The sequence below is a fragment of the Mytilus californianus genome, unplaced genomic scaffold (genome assembly GCF_021869535.1).
Source record: "Mytilus californianus isolate M0D057914Y unplaced genomic scaffold, xbMytCali1.0.p SCAF_11, whole genome shotgun sequence".
NCBI classification, from domain to species: Eukaryota; Metazoa; Mollusca; class Bivalvia; order Mytilida; family Mytilidae; genus Mytilus; species Mytilus californianus.
The window spans coordinates 72,272,271-72,291,821 of record NW_026262593.1 but is presented as its reverse complement, the minus strand read 5'-3'; the positions used below and the strand labels follow the sequence as shown (position 1 = coordinate 72,291,821).

At 31.6% G+C, this 19,551-nt stretch overlaps 1 long non-coding RNA gene across 4 annotated transcripts; it reads left to right on the top strand.

The window, feature by feature from the left end:
• Positions 1–6,464: 6,464 nt before the first annotated feature.
• LOC127720653 (uncharacterized) lies at positions 6,465–16,252 on the top strand. Of its 4 annotated transcripts, none has more exons than XR_007990905.1 (4): positions 6,465–6,518; positions 12,734–12,870; positions 14,607–14,725; positions 16,087–16,252. It is a non-coding gene; the product is annotated as an uncharacterized LOC127720653 (long non-coding RNA). The 4 variants fall into 4 exon arrangements; XR_007990904.1 differs by having other exon boundaries at positions 12,731–12,870; XR_007990906.1 differs by lacking the exon at positions 6,465–6,518 and adding an exon at positions 6,601–6,678 and having other exon boundaries at positions 12,731–12,870.
• Positions 16,253–19,551: the final 3,299 nt, after the last annotated feature.

The window sequence follows — 19,551 nt, the reverse complement described above, 5'->3', positions numbered from 1 at the left end:
GCTGCCTTGACTTTACAATTACAAAAATGGAGGATTTTGTAGTGTTGAAGCAGATTTGTTAGTAGAATTAATTGCATCCAAGTAAGAAGGTATGGCGTTATTGATAATATCCAGAGAGTCAAATTTATCCTGCAGTTCATTGGTCATTACATAATTTGTTGAAAATATAATTTACAAATAAATCAATTTTACTGCCATTGACATTTATGAGACTAGTTGTGTTGTAAAGGTTGACTTCATATTTCAGTTGTGAGACAATTTGACCATTCAATTTGCGGTTGTATATATGAAAGCAATGATCTACAGTAACATCAGTTGAGTCAAGACCTCTTTGTTCTGTATATGCAAAATTGTTGGTAAAGTTACTTGACTTGAAATACTTTAGAAAGTCATTTTTTGTCACCTCAAATGTTGCTGTACGAAACTCAGTCACAAAATTTTTGCCAGGTTTCATTTCATATTTGATATGTTGTTTTTGACAAGCATCTTGTTTTTTTGTCCAGAGCCTTTGAACGATTAGGTGAGTTTGATTTATTTCTTGTAAAATATTATCTATAACCTGTTTTGAGGTGTCTAATTAAGTTGACCACTTGAGATTGTCAGTTGATTCAGATTTTGTAAATGTTGGTTCCAAAGCCATGTTGAGAATGAGATGTGGCTAACTGAAGACAATAAAATGAGTTTCAAGAGTTTATTTGGAGTGAATAACCAGTCGTGGATGATCCCATTATTGGTTATCACTTTAACGCTTCCAACAGTCTTTTATGATCAGGTTTGTAATTTTTCTAAGCCAGACTTTTGCCAGATTAACGTTGGGATGAATGCCGTTTTTGTATAGAGTGAAGTTATTATTTTGTCTCGGAGAGAACCTTTTTTATTAAGAGTTTTTCTCTTGATTATGCGAGATGTCGACTGAAAAAATAGGTGATGAATTTGTATGGAGCTGAGTGTTCAATTCTTTGATATGGAGGTTTAATTTTACCACTTGTGAAAGTTGATCGTCTTGTGGATTGAAAGTGGATGACTGATGATGCTTTTGATATTAACTCCTCTCGATAATAGAGTATACCGGTATTTCATAGAAGGTGAGATGAGATTTCGGGTATTTAGCAAGTAATGTTATATATTTGTTGTGAATGTAAAATATTGATTTTAATATATCATGTATATTTTTCGTTGGTATAACAAGTGAAATAAATAGACGTTGGTAGGCCATTAAATCGCAAGTGCCTAACCAGATGTAGAAATGTACGCTGTCAAGACGCTCAACAATATTTTCTATTTTGGATTCAAGCCAGGTGTATCCTCTCAGAGTAGATCTGCCTCTATCGCAATGCCAGTTAATATCGTGTTTGAATTCAGATTCAGCATGTGCTTTTAAATAATTTCCTTTGCTGTCAGATATAATTATTGGGTTTCTAGTTTTGTCAGATTTGACTTAAGGTATTTTCCTTATAAGATATTGTTCAAGCTTCTTTTCGGACATCGACTTGATTTATTTGTAATACAAAATTATTTAAAAAGTTAAATATATCAGTAAAAGATTGTTTATATAGACGATGAGCAAGATCTATACACAATAGATAAAAAAGTTTATATATCTAAGATTGCAGACAATAAAAGTAAGAATGATTCTGTATTCGTCAGATGTCGAGAACGGCAGGACGAGTAGCCAGGGAAGATAAATGTATTATAAATGTTCAAGTCACTATTCCCTTTTTCTTAGTAATGTAATTCAGTTTCAGATAGAATTATTTACGAAAGTTGTAAGAATGTTTGTCCACTTTGTTTTCCGCAAGCAAAAGGCGAGTGTGGTTGGCGGTCCGAGCGAAAATGCTATGTGACAATCATCACAGTTTAAACATTTTTAGGAATATTTGGTTGACGGATTTTGTATATATACAATATGCTAATGTTTTATGCACTAAAATGAATATAGAAAGTAAAATAACAAAAATACCGAGCTCCGAGAAAAAATCAAAACAGAAAGTCCCTAATCAAATGGGAAAATTAAAAGCTCGAATACATTAAACGAATGGATAACAACTGCCATATTTCTGACTTGTAAATGACGCGTAGTTAGCAACTAAAATCTAAAAATTCTTTCAAATTCTTCCTCTCAACTTTTTCTTGCAACTATGCTCGTTCTCGCTCATGCAGACAATCAATTATGTTCCACCTTTAGATATCGTGACGTCTGATTTTTTAATTCGGTTCAGTATTTTGAATTTAAAGAAGAAATTTTTGCACTCTGAGTTGAGACCGACAACAAATTTTAATAACTGTAAAACTTTCTTGTTGTCATGTTTAATGATTGTATCATACAATCCATCATGAGTTACCAAATTCTAAATATCAATATATTTAAATATAAAGTACAAACATGGCCATTGTTAATCTATGATATCATAACGAATTGTTTCAGTTTGAAAGTATACACATACTGCTTCATTTTGAAACGTTTCAGAACTTGACCTTTTTTGAAATACTCAGACTTGACGAATTAATATTTGTTATAATATGCAAGGCATGCTAGCTGTTCGTTTTTTAATAGTGTACTCGATATCTTGTTTTCTATATTTTAAACGGCAGATAAGACGATCTTTTGTATTTCAATCAAAGTTAACTGCGAACTGCATTTTTTCATGAGAAACAAAGACATTCTAAAACATTTTATCAATCGATGCAAAGCGAACCTGCTCGCAAATTAATGGTCTAGATACATTGGAGCTCCAAACTCCAACCTACATGTAGGTACTCAAATAGGTTGTCAAGCAAAATACATATAAAATACGTATGATACGAATATGAGTCAATTAGTACATACCGTGTTTCTGGAATAATCTTTAGCAATCCTCGAGACCAATATATTTGATAGTCAGAAACACAAAAAGTTCGACAGATTTGAGGTTACAGGGCCAAGGAGCCCAGAAATATAAAACGCCCTGTAACCAAAAAATTAACCACGTACAACAAAAAGATAGTGTGACGTCTGATTATCAGGTTTACACACAACATTGAGTTAAACATTCATCAAGGCAGAGTATGCAAACACTTATTAAATTAATGAACATTTTATCACGTCCCCCTTTTTAGATTGCTGCACCTCCGACTGAATTTTCATCGAATCTATTCTGAACTAACTCGACGGGTACTAACTGTTTTGATTCGAGCCCAACTGTGTAGACAAAACGCCCGTCTTGTGTATTGAATTATAATCATGTTATCTATGATCAGTTTTTTATCTGTTTTATTCGACTCGTGATTTTGAATGCCAATCTTCTCTACCTTTTGACACCAGATAAATCTATTAACAAGATTTGAGTTTATTGTAAATTTACAATTGTCATCATTTATTCCATCTCAATCATTAACATAGGAACACTTTTAATTTCAATAGAGAAACTTTAAAATATCAGTACAACCAGTAATGATAGACATAATATAGCTAGGGAGTATTTTGTTCTTTTTGGTTAATATCATCAAGCATAGAACTGATCTTAAGTACACGACTCTTTATGAGGCCTATTCAGTTACATTTACTGCAATACTGGAAACCCTCATTCAGAAATCAAGACTGATAAATCTTATTTACACATCACCTGCGAAGTCCAATGATATTGTGGTTACACTTACATGTACAGGGCAGAGACTTGTATTAAGGGTCAGTAACATTATAAAAGCTACCGATGCTTCCAAAACGGGTTTTTGGGTTACATGACATAATCACTTGACAAACTGTAGGCATGTGCCTTTCCACCATTTTGCCTAATACCGAAAGTTTTGAAACACATAAATCAATACCTATGTGTAATACTACTAATTAGTCCACTGTGGCCAAAAAGACGTTGGTACACAACACTTTTACACAAATCAATAGGAGAACCTATCAAACTTCTTATACTCTTATTCTTAAAATAAACTTAATGGTCAAGTAACTCGTGATGGGGTTTTTCCTCTCAAAAAGACTGGAAACCATCTATCCTTGTATTGCATGAACTCAAACGTGACACAACATACGGTGTTAAGGTCATAAGAATCAAAGCTCTTATTAAAATCTTCCATAAATCAAATCTAATTTATATACATCTATCCCATCAAACTTGAAATTAAATTTTGTTCTCAATATACCCTCATTGTTAATTTTTAAAAGTCAAGACATGAAGCATACTTAAAAATGTGTCTGTGTATCCTCAATTGCAAGATCGATGGGACAGATGTACATCAATTACATTCGATTTATGGAAAATTTGAATAAAAAAAACTGAAAACAACACGTTTGATAATTGCTTGCGTCCGAAACGCTTTTCTGGATTTACCTTTATCAGGAACGCTCTACACAGCCAAATTTTGCTCACGTGAATTTCACGTGAATCTCATTTCACGTGAATTTCACGTGAACTTCACATGAATTTCACATGAATTTCACGTTAATTTCACGTGAAGTGATTTCACGTGAAATTCACGTTAAATTTTCACGTGAAATTATTTCACGTGAATTTCACGTAAAACATTTCATGTGAATTTCACGTGAAAAAAGATAAATGGTGTCTAAGTTAAAAAAAATAACCGAAAATCAAACATTTTGTCAACCTCTAATATCTTGTATTATATGTATCATATATTCCATGGAAATCTTAATTTAATTTGAAAAATTCTATTTTCACGTGAAATTCAAGTGAATATTTCACGTGAAATTCATGTGAGTATTTCACGTGAGTATTTCACGTGAAATTCACGTGAATATTTCACGTTAAATTCATGTGAATATTTCATGATATATTCACATGAAAAATTTCACGTTAAATTAACGTGAACAATTTCACATGAAATTAACATGAATCAAAACTCATGTGAAAATGTTATGTTTCATTTTATCTGAATTAAACTATGAATTCATAAGAGAAATTTAACTTTATTGAGTTAAATTTTTGTAACATGAGAAACAAATTCACCTGAATTTTGATATTATTCATTCCAATTTTCTTTTTGCAAAATTGAATCATTTCAAAACTGTTATTCTTTGTCTCTCAAGATTTACACATTTGGACATACAATCATTGTAAATGATAAATATTTATCTTTTTGTTAAGCATGAATTATCTCCCTTGATAGTGGGTTAGATGCAACTACAAAAACATGTTGGTTTTGAATTATATTTTCTATCACTGTTTATATTTATCTCTAGTAGAGTCATTAGGATGGAATTTTGTATACATGTGTATCTCTTATTTCAAATTCCTAGATGCCTATATTATATTGATGGACTAATTGATTTACTAGTAATATTTCTATAATTATTAAGTAGTAAATTTAATTACTTTCACACATCTTATGTCTTCTTTACTTTTATACTTTTAAAAAATGTGGGAGGTAACTCCAACTTATGAAATAGATTACTGTTACTGTAATAGATTCTTTACTTCCCATTATTGCAAAGAAAAAAAGGATAATATATATCATATATATATCATTAATTTCCAAACATGAGTTATCTCCCTTTTTTACTGTGCATAAAACTTTTCCTCAAACTTATAAGTCAAGAAAATTTGTGAGCATTGAATCGCACATAAGTTTAACATTAGGACATATATGAATAAAAACTAGTAAGAATACAGAAAAGAATTTTATATGTACTAAATTTTGTCAATAAATGTAAATTTGAATGTTTATCAATTTTTTAAGTATATTGAAAGTGCAGTATAAAATTTTTTGTATTGCTTTTTATAACATGACATCTATACAAGAAGCAAATTTTGTTTATAATCTTTAAAATTGAAAGATTGCATGATCAATTGTTGCACTGGGACATATTTTAAAATTACAAAACAATTTTACGTCCCTGTATTCTTAGATTAATGTTTTTATTCAGAAAAAATGAATGGTTACATCAAGGAATTGTATATTTAAATATACAATTCCTTGGTTACATTTACACTTTATTATTAAAAAAAACTTACATTCTTTAAGCTTTAATAAATGTGTGGTAAATGATTGCCAATTAGACAAGGCTTGCTCATTGAATTAAGGTTAAACATTTTACTTTTGTATAGATATATATATATATATTCTTTTACACAATGAAATCACAGTCATAATTGAAATTATATTTAATATATTTATTCTGATTTTATAAATATATATATTAAAGAGTTGTAAGGGTTTAATTAACTAACAGCTCCATGTGGAGGTGCTCCTATGTAAAGGATGCTTATTAACAAAATAATTTGTTATATGTTCCAAGGATTAGTATAGTAGGAATGGGGGAACTAGCAGGTACCTATTTTTCACTTTTCACATGGAGAAATACTTTGAACATCAGATCAGGACAATATCCGTGAATCTCTCGTCCGGAGTCGGGTTTTTTTAAAACGCTTGTAAGATACAGATTATGACGCGTCTTAAAGAGAAGAACGCCGTCAGCCGATTGTCAACAACAGAACTTGTTTCAGTTAATTTAACAAGACAAGCAATACCAATGAGCTATGAATCAATGAATACTCGAGGATGTACTACAGGTAACTCAAACAAATGATTTAATAGTGCAGGAATAAACAGAAATCTGCAATGACTGAATGAGAATGGTTTTCATCTTCGTTTTCGTTCGCTCCCAAATAATTTTTATACACGTTCGCCCCATAGGACCTAACGCATCTAATTTCAAATTCCAGTTGAATTGTAAGTTATTTTATTATTTGTATACAGTAACGTAGCTTGCATTCTGTTATTTACGAAGTCAAGGGGTCTTAAGCTATCGATTTTTTATCAATTTGAACAAACTAAAGTTAAACTACCAACTTATTAGTTCATTACCTGCTTATAATTTTTCAATGTTCATATGGATACTTGAATCTTTTAAGACGCATTCATGATTTAGTTTCTCATATCGAATTCTTTAAGTGTCGCAACTTCCCAGATAATGGCAGATTAAAAAATATTTATGAATAATGGAGATGGATATGTCAAATTCTGACTGAGTCTTATACAGTATAAATTTGTCACTTCTTTTTTTATTTGTGTATGATTCAAATCATACGTATTACTATCTTATCTATGATTAACTCAAAAGTTATATAGATAACAAACATTTGGCTGACTTGCAGTTATCACATACATGACACAAGACAATCACTGACAAGTTTCCGGACTTGCTAGCAGTAACTGAAAGCCAGATCAAATACAATGTACCTAATCTGTTGTACAAAATGTACACTCTAATACTGGTCACGTGGCTGTACCTCACTTTGAAATTAGATTTAACGTCATATCAGAAGCAACACAATTGACTTGAATTGTGTCAATTTTTTTTATTCCAGCATATTTAGATTACAGAAAACTACAAATGGTATGAATCAATAATGACAACAAAACGATACAGTATAAAAAAGAAGATGTGGAATGATTGCCAATGAGAATGCTACAGGTCACTGTACAGCATGGCCAACTATTATCCTCAGTGTAAGCCAGTACAAGTTATCGCGCATGATTTTAATTTCTTATCCGTCTGATCAGTCTTTTCTGTGTGTGATATCTTATCAAGACAACATGCTGAGTTTGTAAAGACAATGTTGACACTCGTTAATAATTTGACAACACTAAGTAAACAATATTATAACCATATGACATTGTAGCATGCTAGGTTCCGCATGAATACGAGTTGTATAAACTGACTTTATTTCCAAAAGATGAAATTCGATTTTACCGAATATCAAACATACAAAATAAAAAGTTGAAAAAGGACAAATACGAGATTATGATAACCAAACATATATACATGTATATATATCTATCATTAAATCGTTGGCTTGTTATAGTTTATAAAAGCACTTACATAAAATTAAAATTGTTCTTTAACAATTTCAAAAGCAAGAGGGTTGTAATTGTGAGGTTATATTATATTAGATATAATATTCTTGATTTCAGTAACATCATTTTTAGAGAAGTATGCAATGAGTTGACAATCAAAATATGGATAGATGTAATTCATGTAATAACAAAATACATAATCGAAAAATGATTCACTATAGCCATCAATAGAAATGTTCACACGATGTTGTTCGATTTTGATATATCTTAAACCTTTCTTTCAACGTAAATCCGAATATGAGACAATGTAGATTTTTATCTTGTTTTACATAAAGAAAGTCCCACAGAAAAAGTGTATACAATAATGTTCAGAGTATAATTTAAAAAAAGGGGGGGGGGAGTACCCTGCCCAGATAATAATATAACTGATATGTAAAGGAAAGTTTTAACCACAGATTTGAACTTGACAATTTTATCTGAAATTCACACCAGGTGACCAAATACATGTTGAAATTTGTGAACTTCACACGGATATCTTTAGAAAACATGCTAATCGAAACAACAGGGGTCGCAGGCATCTGTTTTCAAGTATAATTCTGAATTTTAACGTTTCCAATTATCTTATTCATTTGATAAATTAAAAATTTCAAATTCTGCAAATACATGTACAATATACATTTTTTTTTTTATAAATTTTGTAAATGTAAGAAGATGTGGTATGAGTGCCAATGAGACAGCTCTCCGTAAACTTTACATTAACAGAAAAATAATTAAAATAAGTTTCCTTTTTAATAAATATTTTACATAAATCATTAAATGTTCAATTGCAAAATTAAAATTTTTTTCATGATAGAATCTTTTGAAAGGACGGAGACAATTTAAAAATAATATTTATTTTGTTCAATGCGATTTATTTTTCTCAAAGTTAAGTGTATAAAAGGAGAATGTGCATCAAACAAGCAATAGACTAGTAAATTCACATGTACATGTATGTATCTAAAATTTTGTTTCTTAAACTGTTAAAATATTTTAGTTCAATTTATTTCAATTTTAAGCTATTGCCGTTTTGTAATCTTTAAATTAGCATTACTATATACAAATATTTTCGTATATAGTCCACACTGGAACATATGCTGCCCTTGTCTTATTCTTTTAAGACTTTGGCAATTGGTTTATCTTGGAGAATTTTTTTTTTTTTCTCATTTGAAACTTTTGTGCATTGAAATTTACAATTTATAAAGTAAACTTGAAAAGAAAGAGGCTATTAAACATTGTTAAACCGTCAAAGAAAAAAAAAACACAAACAACTCATGTCTACTGAGAATAACAGAAGTTATCACATTGTCATGTGTTAATTATTTATCCATGAATATTATATTTACCGGTTTGACTTAGATTATTTCTGGTCAACTTCAAAAAATGATCGCATCTTGATTTTTGAATAAAAAAGGCCCTGATTCAAAAAAAATTGTAAAATATGAAATTTATATCGTTGGATAGATTTAAAACCAGAGAATAAATATACATGCGAATGAAGCTGTTTCTAATAAAGATTTTATGTCAATTCATTAAAGAAAACCCATGTGCACACATTTTTGGTTTCGTATTGTATGAAGTACAATGTAATAGGTCGTGCACCCGGTGTTCTTTAATTGAAAAAGGCCCTAACTTCTGCAATCCTTATCAAAATACAAATTAGATCTGTAGAAAGCTTATAAATTGAACTTTCAAAATTGATGCCAATGAAAAAGAAATTTAATGATATTTACAGACAGCTAATCAAAATTTAAGATTTCCTTTAACAATCTATAGTAAATTTATCGATATCGATTGTGGTCAAATTTGACGCATGCGCAAAGCGGGTGCTGATAATAGTTGCGTATGGCCTTCAACAATGAGCAAAGCCCATACCACAAACCCAGCTATAAAAGGCCCCAAAATCACAAATGTAAAACATACAAACAAGAAAACTAATGGCATAATTAATGTATAAAAAATGAACGCTAAAAACAAATATATATGTAACAAAGCAACAAAGGACAACCACTGAATTAATATTACAGGCTCCTGACTTGGGACCGGCACATATATACAGAATGTGGCGGGGTTAAACATGTTAGTGGAATCCAAACCCTCGCCCTTATATATAGAATAGAATAGAATATTTTTATTCACCAAATTAGGGCCCCAGAAGGGCATATAGCAAACAAACAATATTATTATAAACAATAATATTTAGATATGTATACATTATGACAAGTTCACAGATCAAGTTCAATATATATTCTGTTCAGAAAAAATAACTTAAGTTGTTTTAATTTTGCAGAGCTACACTCACGCAAACAATCAGTTTTTCACTTTCATTTTTATACAATCGCAAAAAATTAAAAAATTTTGCGGTCGTATATTGGTATGAAGTTGGCGTCGTCGTCTTCGTCCGAAGACACATTGGTTTTCGCACAATAACTTTAGTTCAAGTGAATGGATCTCTATGAAATTTTACCATAAGGTTTGATACCACAAAAGGAAGGTTGGGATTGATTTTGGGGGTTATGGTACCAACAGTTAAGGAATTAGGGGCCAAAAATAAGCATTTTTGTAACTTCCAGACAATAACTTGTGTGTTAGTGTATGGATCTCTCTGACATTGTACCACAAGGTTTTCATATCACAAAGGGAATGCTGGGATTGATTTTGGGGGTAATTGCCTCAAAATTTTAGGCGAGTCCCCTGGGGTCACCCCCACCCCATTTTTTTTGAAAACTTGTAAAGGGTCAAGATCACCACCCCGAAACCATATATATTCTTGTATGGGACAATAAAACAAATCAAATGAAATCCATGGGGGTATAAGGCGAGTCCCTTTGGGTCACCCCCACCCCCCTCCTGTTTAAGAACTTGTAAACGGTCGAGCTTTTCATTATTAATAAGATAATACCACATTGAGGTCCAAAGGGTCCTAAATTAAACTTTTGTTTAATTTCATCAAAAATTGAATTCTTTGGTTCTTCGATATGCTGATTCTAACAATGTTTGAGTGTTAAATCATATCTAATTTTAGAGAACTTATATTAATTAGTCATCACTGGTTGTTGTTATTATATTATTGATTATAATTTTAAAAAAATGCATCATATCTTATTTTAGAGAACTATTTATCCAGTTTGAGTTATTTCCATTTGCACAGAAAATATTATGGATAAAATTAACCTGTGTTTCATTTCAACATAAATTAAATATATATATAGGGTTCTTTCAAATGCTGAATTTAAACTCTATTTAGATATTAGATTTTTAGGCCCAGTTTTCAAGTTGGTCCAAATCAGGGTCCAAAGGGTCCTAGATTAAACTTTTGTCTGATTTCATCAAAAATTGAATTCTTGGGGTTCTTTGATATGCTGATTCTAATATGTACTTAGATTTTGGATATTGGACCATAATAGGTATTTAAATGTCCAATTTCAAATATATCAGTTCTTTGACTACATTCATTTTGTGTCACAAACCTATGATGTGTCAAATATTCAATCACAATCCAAATTCAGAGCTGTTTTAAGTTTAAATGTAGTGTCCATACTTGCTCAACTGTTCAGGGTTCGACCTCTGCAGGAAAATCCGGTTTGCTGTCTCTCTGACAGCCTCTTGTTCAAATTAGTCTACATTAGGGTCCAAAGGGTCCAAAATGAAACTTAGTTTGATTTTAACGAAAATTGAATTCTTGGGGTTCTTTGATATGCTGAATCTAACCGTGTATGTATTTAGATTTTAGATATTGGACCATAATAGGTAAATTAAAAAATTTTAAGTTGTTTGACCACATTCATTCTGTGTCAGAAACCTATGCTGTGTCAAATATTTAATCACAATCCAAAGCTGTATCAAGCTTGAATGTTGTGTCCATACTTGCTCCAACTGTTCAGGGTTCGACCGCTGCGGTCGTATCAAGCTGCGCCCAGCAGAGCATTTTATTGTTATATATGCTTGAAGATATTGATCTGATAATTTTCATGATTATTGCATGGTATACATGTAGTTTTACCATGACAAGTTGCATATCAAGTTCAAATTTTGTTTCAGTTCAGATGATTTTTTTTTTTTATAGCAGAAACTGTTTAGGACAAATGTAGGAATTATGGTCCAAAACAAGCATTTTTCATGTTTCATGGCAATAAATTGTGTATAAGTGTAGGATAACTATAAAATTGTACTACTTAATAGGTCATTTGTAGGTTCCATACCTCAAAAGAAAGTTTGGATTAATTTTTGGGGTAACAGACTAAACCATGTAAACCATTCATGCCATTTAATAATTTGGGGCCAAAAAAAAAAGAAGGATTTTCTGGTTTCCAAACATTTAAGTCTTGAATAATATACATTGTACATCATTTGTATATGTTCATACACCTGAACTAATATATACATTTGTAGATAAAAGAAGATATGGTATAATTTCCCTTCACCCAAGATTAAATGACATACATGTAGAAGTTAACATAAACTACAGGTCACAGTTCATCCTTCAACAATGAGCAAATCCTATACAGTCTAAGGGGAAATTGTAAACAATCAATTTCAAATGGTTACAACTTGAAAACTAATTTAATAATGACAAGGGGTCTCCAGTTACTGTTGTAAGACTACAATGGGATGACCTGCTTTTAGTTTAAACTACTGGACCAAATTTAATAAAATCATTAAAAGGGTATCTAATACATGTAATACTATTTATTATGATTTTCAAAACAACAGTGGTAACAGGTGAGTGACACAGGCTCTTGAGAGCCTCTAGTTGATATTTGATAGTACAATTCTAAGTTTAATATAAATACATATAGCAAGAAATACATGTATATTATAAGCTAATTGTTTGCAAAACTCTTTGAATAGTATTGCGTCCACAAATGTACTGTTTTCTCCCTTTCAGCAGTATTACAAGGTATGGGCAGAGGAGTTGACTATTGATAATGACTGATACTGGAATTAATGAAGTAACCTACATGTAGTGTCCAATCTCTATGTGGAGTTTGCCTATCAGACAGTCCATTTTTACATGTACCAAAAAATGTACGTTGACAGCCAATGCTAAGTATTAATCTTAAACATATATTCAATGATTGTATGTGCATCTCTAATACATATATTTCGCTGTTGTGTGGCTTTATTTCTGATCAGAGACTGATAAAAATCAGATTATCCTTTATTTTAAGTTCAAATATTATGTACTAGTAACTACATGTACTCAAAGTCTTGCATTCATTTAACTAATAATGATGATGCAGCATCCAACAAAAAGTATATCTTTTTGACCTTCATTTTATGCCTCACTGATTGTGTATATGTATGAATTCTGTCAGATTGTGGTACTTAAAAAAAGTTTTGAGTGTTTTGCACATATGCTTTGTCATTGGACTTTAAATAAATTTGATTTCTGATAATGGCAGAGTGTTTTGAACATTGCTTCATAGAGATGATCAGATTACCTTTAATCAATATATATACAATGTACATGTACACTGCTACTGTAAAATAAAGTTTCCTAAATACTGCACTAATTTTAAAGTAACAAAATAGTACTGAATATTAAAAGTAGATTTCCAGTACTACATATGTTTGGTACAGAAATAGTACCTATGCAAAAGTAGCTGTGTATATAAATAGAATTTAATTGTTGCAGATTGATAATTTTTAGTAATTTGAAAATAAGGAGATGTGGTAGGATTGCCAATAAGAAAACTATCATGATCAGCCACGGTCAAAATGAAGGGGATGTAAGCAGTTTTAGGCCACTTTAAGACCTTCAACAATGAACAGAACAATACTGTTTACTCAGCTGTTAAAGATCTTGACAAAATGCGCAACAGTTCCATCTAGAAATTTAGTACTAGTCATTTTGCTAGTGACGTTCACTTATTGGTTAAAAGAAAAATTAATTGTTTTCTCTCTTGGTGAATATTTTTATGCCCCTGCCGTAGCGGTGGGGGCATTAAGTTTTACCCTTGACCGTCTGTACGTACGTCCCAAAATTGGTTTCCGTTCTCTAACTTGAGTTTGCCTCAACCAAATGTTTTGAAACTTATACACAATGCTTAGTACCAGAAAACACAGATCAAGTTTGAATTAATTTTGGTGGCGTCACTTTAACCGTTCTAGAGTTATGCCCCTTTATAAATGGAAAAATTGCAAAATTTTTAGTTTCCGTTCTCTTACTTAAGTTTGCCTCAACCAAAAGTTATGAAAATTATACACAATTCTTATTACCACAAAACACAGATCAAGTTTGAATTTTGGTGGCGTCACTCTAACCGTTCTAGAGTTATGCCCTTTAGAAATGGAAAAATTGCAAAAGTTTTAGTTTCCGTTCTCTAACTTAAGTTTGCCTCAACCAAATGTTATGAAACTTATACACAACCGTTCTAGAGTATTGCGTGTTTACAAATAGAAAAATTGCTGAATTTTTAGTTTCTGTTTTCTACTTAAATTAGCCTCAACCGAATGTTATGAGACTTACATACAATGCTTATTACCACAAAACTCAGATCAAGTTCAAATTTGGGTAGCATCACTTTTACCGTTCTTCAGTTATGTCCCTTTATAACTATATGATATGCAAGCAGGGGCATCATCTGTGTCCTCATGTGGACACTATCAACATTTATTCAAAACAATTGCCTGTGTGAATTTGACATATATCTAAATGAATTTTCAGTTGTATTGCCATTTTTTTATTTGGAAAACAGTTCATCAGCATGATCAGGTTCAGATCTTATATTTATATTAATCACTGGAATTTAAATTTTCAGAATTAGCTCCCCAGATGTAAGTGGAAGTGAAGTTATACATGTTATATGTTTCGATGAAATGAATGACTTGATTAGATATACATGTAGTGGAGACCCTATAGATACAGTACATGTAACTGGTATGTATTTGTTACAGTATTTGCTGTCAAAATTGTATAACAAAAATGCCGAATCCTGTGCAAATTTAAAAAGGAGTCCACGCAAACTGACAAAATAAAAAAACACTATCAATCAACAGATCAAGGGAAAAGTTAATCTGCTATATATACATGTATGGAATAGGCATGTAGTTAGATTTGTTTACCCCTTTTCAGTCCATGTAAATTTATGAGAATAGAATTTTATGTTCTGGATTTCCTTAGATTTCAATTCTTATTTCATATTAATATTCCCATGTGTATGCTTGACCAAGATTAAACAATAACTGCTATCATGAATTAGACCATTTTTGTCTTGTCTGCAACTGATTGTATGGTGTACATGTCTGTCTGGGAAGGGTTCATCTTACCATGACCTGATATTCATAGTTCATTAATCAATAATAAGTTTCATATTTTGGTCTGTTTGCAGAGGCGGAGTGCCAATAAAAACACAATTCTGGTCCCCTTACACATGCTACAGCACATGTAGTTATGCCCAGCAACAGTCGAGGGGGAATAATATCAATTTACCCCTGTCCGTCCGGATGAGGATACTTTGTTTGTCTGGCTATCTCCTCCTACAGTTTTGGAGGTACAACTTGTTAACATGGCAAAGTTCAACCATAATGAACCGCCACACCTCCGTTGCAGAGGTAATTAAATAATGTACAGTCTGCTAGATTATCAATTTTCAGATCATTTGGAGTTTTGATTTATACCCCTATGGAAGCTAATCACAAATTTCTTAACTGGAAAAGTATCAGGTAACCAGATGTTTCCAGACTGCATAGAGCCATAAACATACTGTGTTAGTATTGTAATTTAAATGGGGCTAAGACATGTAAGAAGGGGGCTTGAAAATGATGAGTTGTGTTTCTATAGGCACTAAGTATACTTATATATACAGGTAATGTGTAGTACACATACATGTACATGAATATGGTTTGTTTTCATAAGTAATTTATTATAAAATTTGACATGGTATGATTGCCAATGAGACAACTATCCACCAGAGTCAAAATGACTGAATATTGACAACTATAAATGATCATATGTACAGCTTTCAACAATGAGCAAAACTGATACAGCATAGCGAGCTACAAAATGTCCTGAAACAGGGTTGGCAAAAACCTGGGTTTTATGAGTATTGCCCAGCCCAGTGGGAATTACTGGGTTTTACTGGGTAAATCACCATCAAATCACCAATTGATGATGTCTGAGCTTAAAATACAAAACAGTTATCTCCTAATTATAAGTTTGGTAAATCATTGGAGATTAAATTGGTGTTATCTTTTTTGCTTGACTACAGAAACAAACATGCTGATTTTATTATATTACAGGAACTGTAGGAAGTATTCAAAGAGTCTGATTGCTAAGTATGCATTACAGGATTTTATCATTGGAGCAACATCTTAGGAGGAGAAGTGCAAATGTATGACGGAATCCTTAGGTACAAATAGCAATTATATGCAGAAGAGGACTCTTAAACATTATTAACAGACATGTAGTCAGAAATAAGAAGTAAATGGTTGTAAATTACAGAGAGCCTTTCAATATGGTACATTTGTATATCAGCTATATCTGTATATTTCTCAGAACTTTCTATTTTAGTTTATTAGTACAATGAGACATGAGGTATACATCAATCAGCCAGCAATATAACAACAAAAACACCTAAAAGGCATTAAGGTGCAGTCCTCAACAAAAGACAGGTGTCTAAAAGATATGCCATGATCTATTTAATTGACCAGAGGCTATAAAAAAAATTACAATATGAATCAAGAATAGCCATCAACACCAAATTCTCTGAATATTTTTTTTTTATTAAGACGAGATTTTTGACAACCACTGAAAAGATTTCTGGCTTTAAGCAGGTACATGAATATGTGGCGAGGTGAACTAGTTTTTTTTCTTCAAAACCTTCTTAAAGAGAATTGGCATCTTTTGCAAGTAGGTCTTTTCCATAATGTGATTGGTTTGTGTCAAAACTGATGACCACACAATATGACTTATACAAACATAATAAAAATCAACTCAAATGAAATATACATCAGTGCAATCAACTTCTATAAATGACCACAGTCCATAAATCATTTACAAAAAAGGATTGAGACTCAACACAACCAAAAAAGTTCTAGGAGTGAACTAAGGTTCCCTGGATATACTTTATATCCTGTGATGCATTTGCTTGCCTTCTTTGTTTAAGACCAAAAAATTTTGGAAACAAAGAAAGTAAAACAGAATGGAAGTATGAACACATGGTCCAGACCAAGAAGAATATTTTTCATGTTTATATATATATCAAAACAGAATTTGTATTAGATTAGAATTGACTTACATAAATAAGCTCAAATCCTGTGAAATTAGTGTGATTGAGGCTGAATTCACTTTAATTTCATTAAAAAAAAGAAGCTCGATTCATGTTAATTTCACGTGAAAAGTTCACGTGCATTTCACGTGAAGGCTCAATTCACGTGAATTTCACATGAAAAATTTCACGTGAATTTCACGAGAATCAGTATTTCACGTGAAAATCACGTGAGTTTAACGTGAAATTCACGTGAAATATTTCACGTGAATTACGCGTATAAGCTCGATTAACGTGAAATTCACGTGAATTTTTTCACGTGAAATTCACGTTAATTTCACATTAAATTCACGTGAACAAAATTTGCCTGTGTACACAAAGGTATTGATTTATGTGTTTCAAAACTTTCGATATTAGGCAAAGTGGTGGAAAGGCACATGCCTACAGTTTGTCAAGTGATTATGTCATGTAACCCAAAAACCCGTTTTGGAAGCATCGGTAGCTTTTATAATGTTACTAACCCTTAATACAAGTCTCTGCCCTGTACATGTAAGTGTAACCACAATATCATTGGACTTCGCAGGTGATGTGTAAATAAGATTTATCAGTCTTGATTTCTGAATGAGGGTTTCCAGTATTGCAGTAAATGTAACTGAATAGGCCTCATAAAGAGTCGTGTACTTAAGATCAGTTCTATGCATGATGTTATTAACCAAAAAGAACAAAATACTCCCTAGCTACATTATGTCTATTATTACTGGTTGTACTGATATTTTAAAGTTTCTCTATTGAAATTAAAAGTGTTCCTATGTTAATGATTGAGATGGAATAAATGATGACAATTGTAAATTTACAATAAACTCAAATCTTGTTAATAGATTTATCTGGTGTCAAAAGGTAGAGAAGATTGGCATTCAAAATCACGAGTCGAATAAAACAGATAAAAAACTGATCATAGATAACATGATTATAATTCAATACACAAGACGGGCGTTTTGTCTACACAGTTGGGCTCGAATCAAAACAGTTAGTACCCGTCGAGTTAGTTCAGAATAGATTCGATGAAAATTCAGTCGGAGGTGCAGCAATCGAAAAAGGGGGACGTGATAAAATGTTCATTAATTTAATAAGTGTTTGCATACTCTGCCCTGATGAATGTTTAACTCAATGTTGTGTGTAAACCTGATAATCAGACGTCACACTATCTTTTTGTTGTACGTGGTTAATTTTTTGGTTACAGGGCGTTTTATATTTCTGGGCTCCTTGGCCCTGTAACCTCAAATCTGTCGAACTTTTTGTGTTTCTGACTATCAAATATATTGGTCTCGAGGATTGCTAAAGATTATTCCAGAAACACGGTATGTACTAATTGACTCATATTCGTATCATACGTATTTTATATGTATTTTGCTTGACAACCTATTTGAGTACCTACATGTAGGTTGGAGTTTGGAGCTCTTTGATTGGAATACAAAAGATCGTCTTATCTGCCGTTTAAAATATAGAAAACAAGATATCGAGTACACTATTAAAAAACGAACAGCTAGCATGCCTTGCATATTATAACAAAGATCAATTCGTCAAGTCTGAGTATTTCAAAAAAGGTCAAGTTCTGAAACGTTTCAAAATGAAGCAGTATGTGTATACTTTCAAACTGAAACAATTCGTTATGATATCATAGATTAACAATGGCCATGTTTGTACTTTATATTTAAATATATTGATATTTAGAATTTGGTAACTCATGATGGATTGTATGATACAATCATTAAACATGACAACAAGAAAGTTTTACAGTTATTAAAATTTGTTGTCGGTCTCAACTCAGAGTGCAAAAATTTCTTCTTTAAATTCAAAATACTGAACCGAATTAAAAAATCAGACGTCACGATATCTAAAGGTGGAACATAATTGATTGTCTGCATGAGCGAGAACGAGCATAGTTGCAAGAAAAAGTTGAGAGGAAGAATTTGAAAGAATTTTTAGATTTTAGTTGCTAACTACGCGTCATTTACAAGTCAGAAATAAGGCAGTTGTTATCCATTCGTTTAATGTATTCGAGCTTTTAATTTTCCCATTTGATTAGGGACTTTCTGTTTTGATTTTTTCTCGGAGCTCGGTATTTTTGTTATTTTACTTTCTATATTCATTTTAGTGCATAAAACATTAGCATATTGTATATATACAAAATCCGTCAACCAAATATTCCTAAAAATGTTTAAACTGTGATGATTGTCACATAGCATTTTCGCTCGGACCGCCAACCACACTCGCCTTTTGCTTGCGGAAAACAAAGTGGACAAACATTCTTACAACTTTCGTAAATAATTCTATCTGAAACTGAATTACATTACTAAGAAAAAGGGAATAGTGACTTGAACATTTATAATACATTTATCTTCCCTGGCTACTCGTCCCGCCGTTCTCGACATCTGACGAATACAGAATCATTCTTACTTTTATTGTCTGCAATCTTAGATATATAAACTTTTTTATC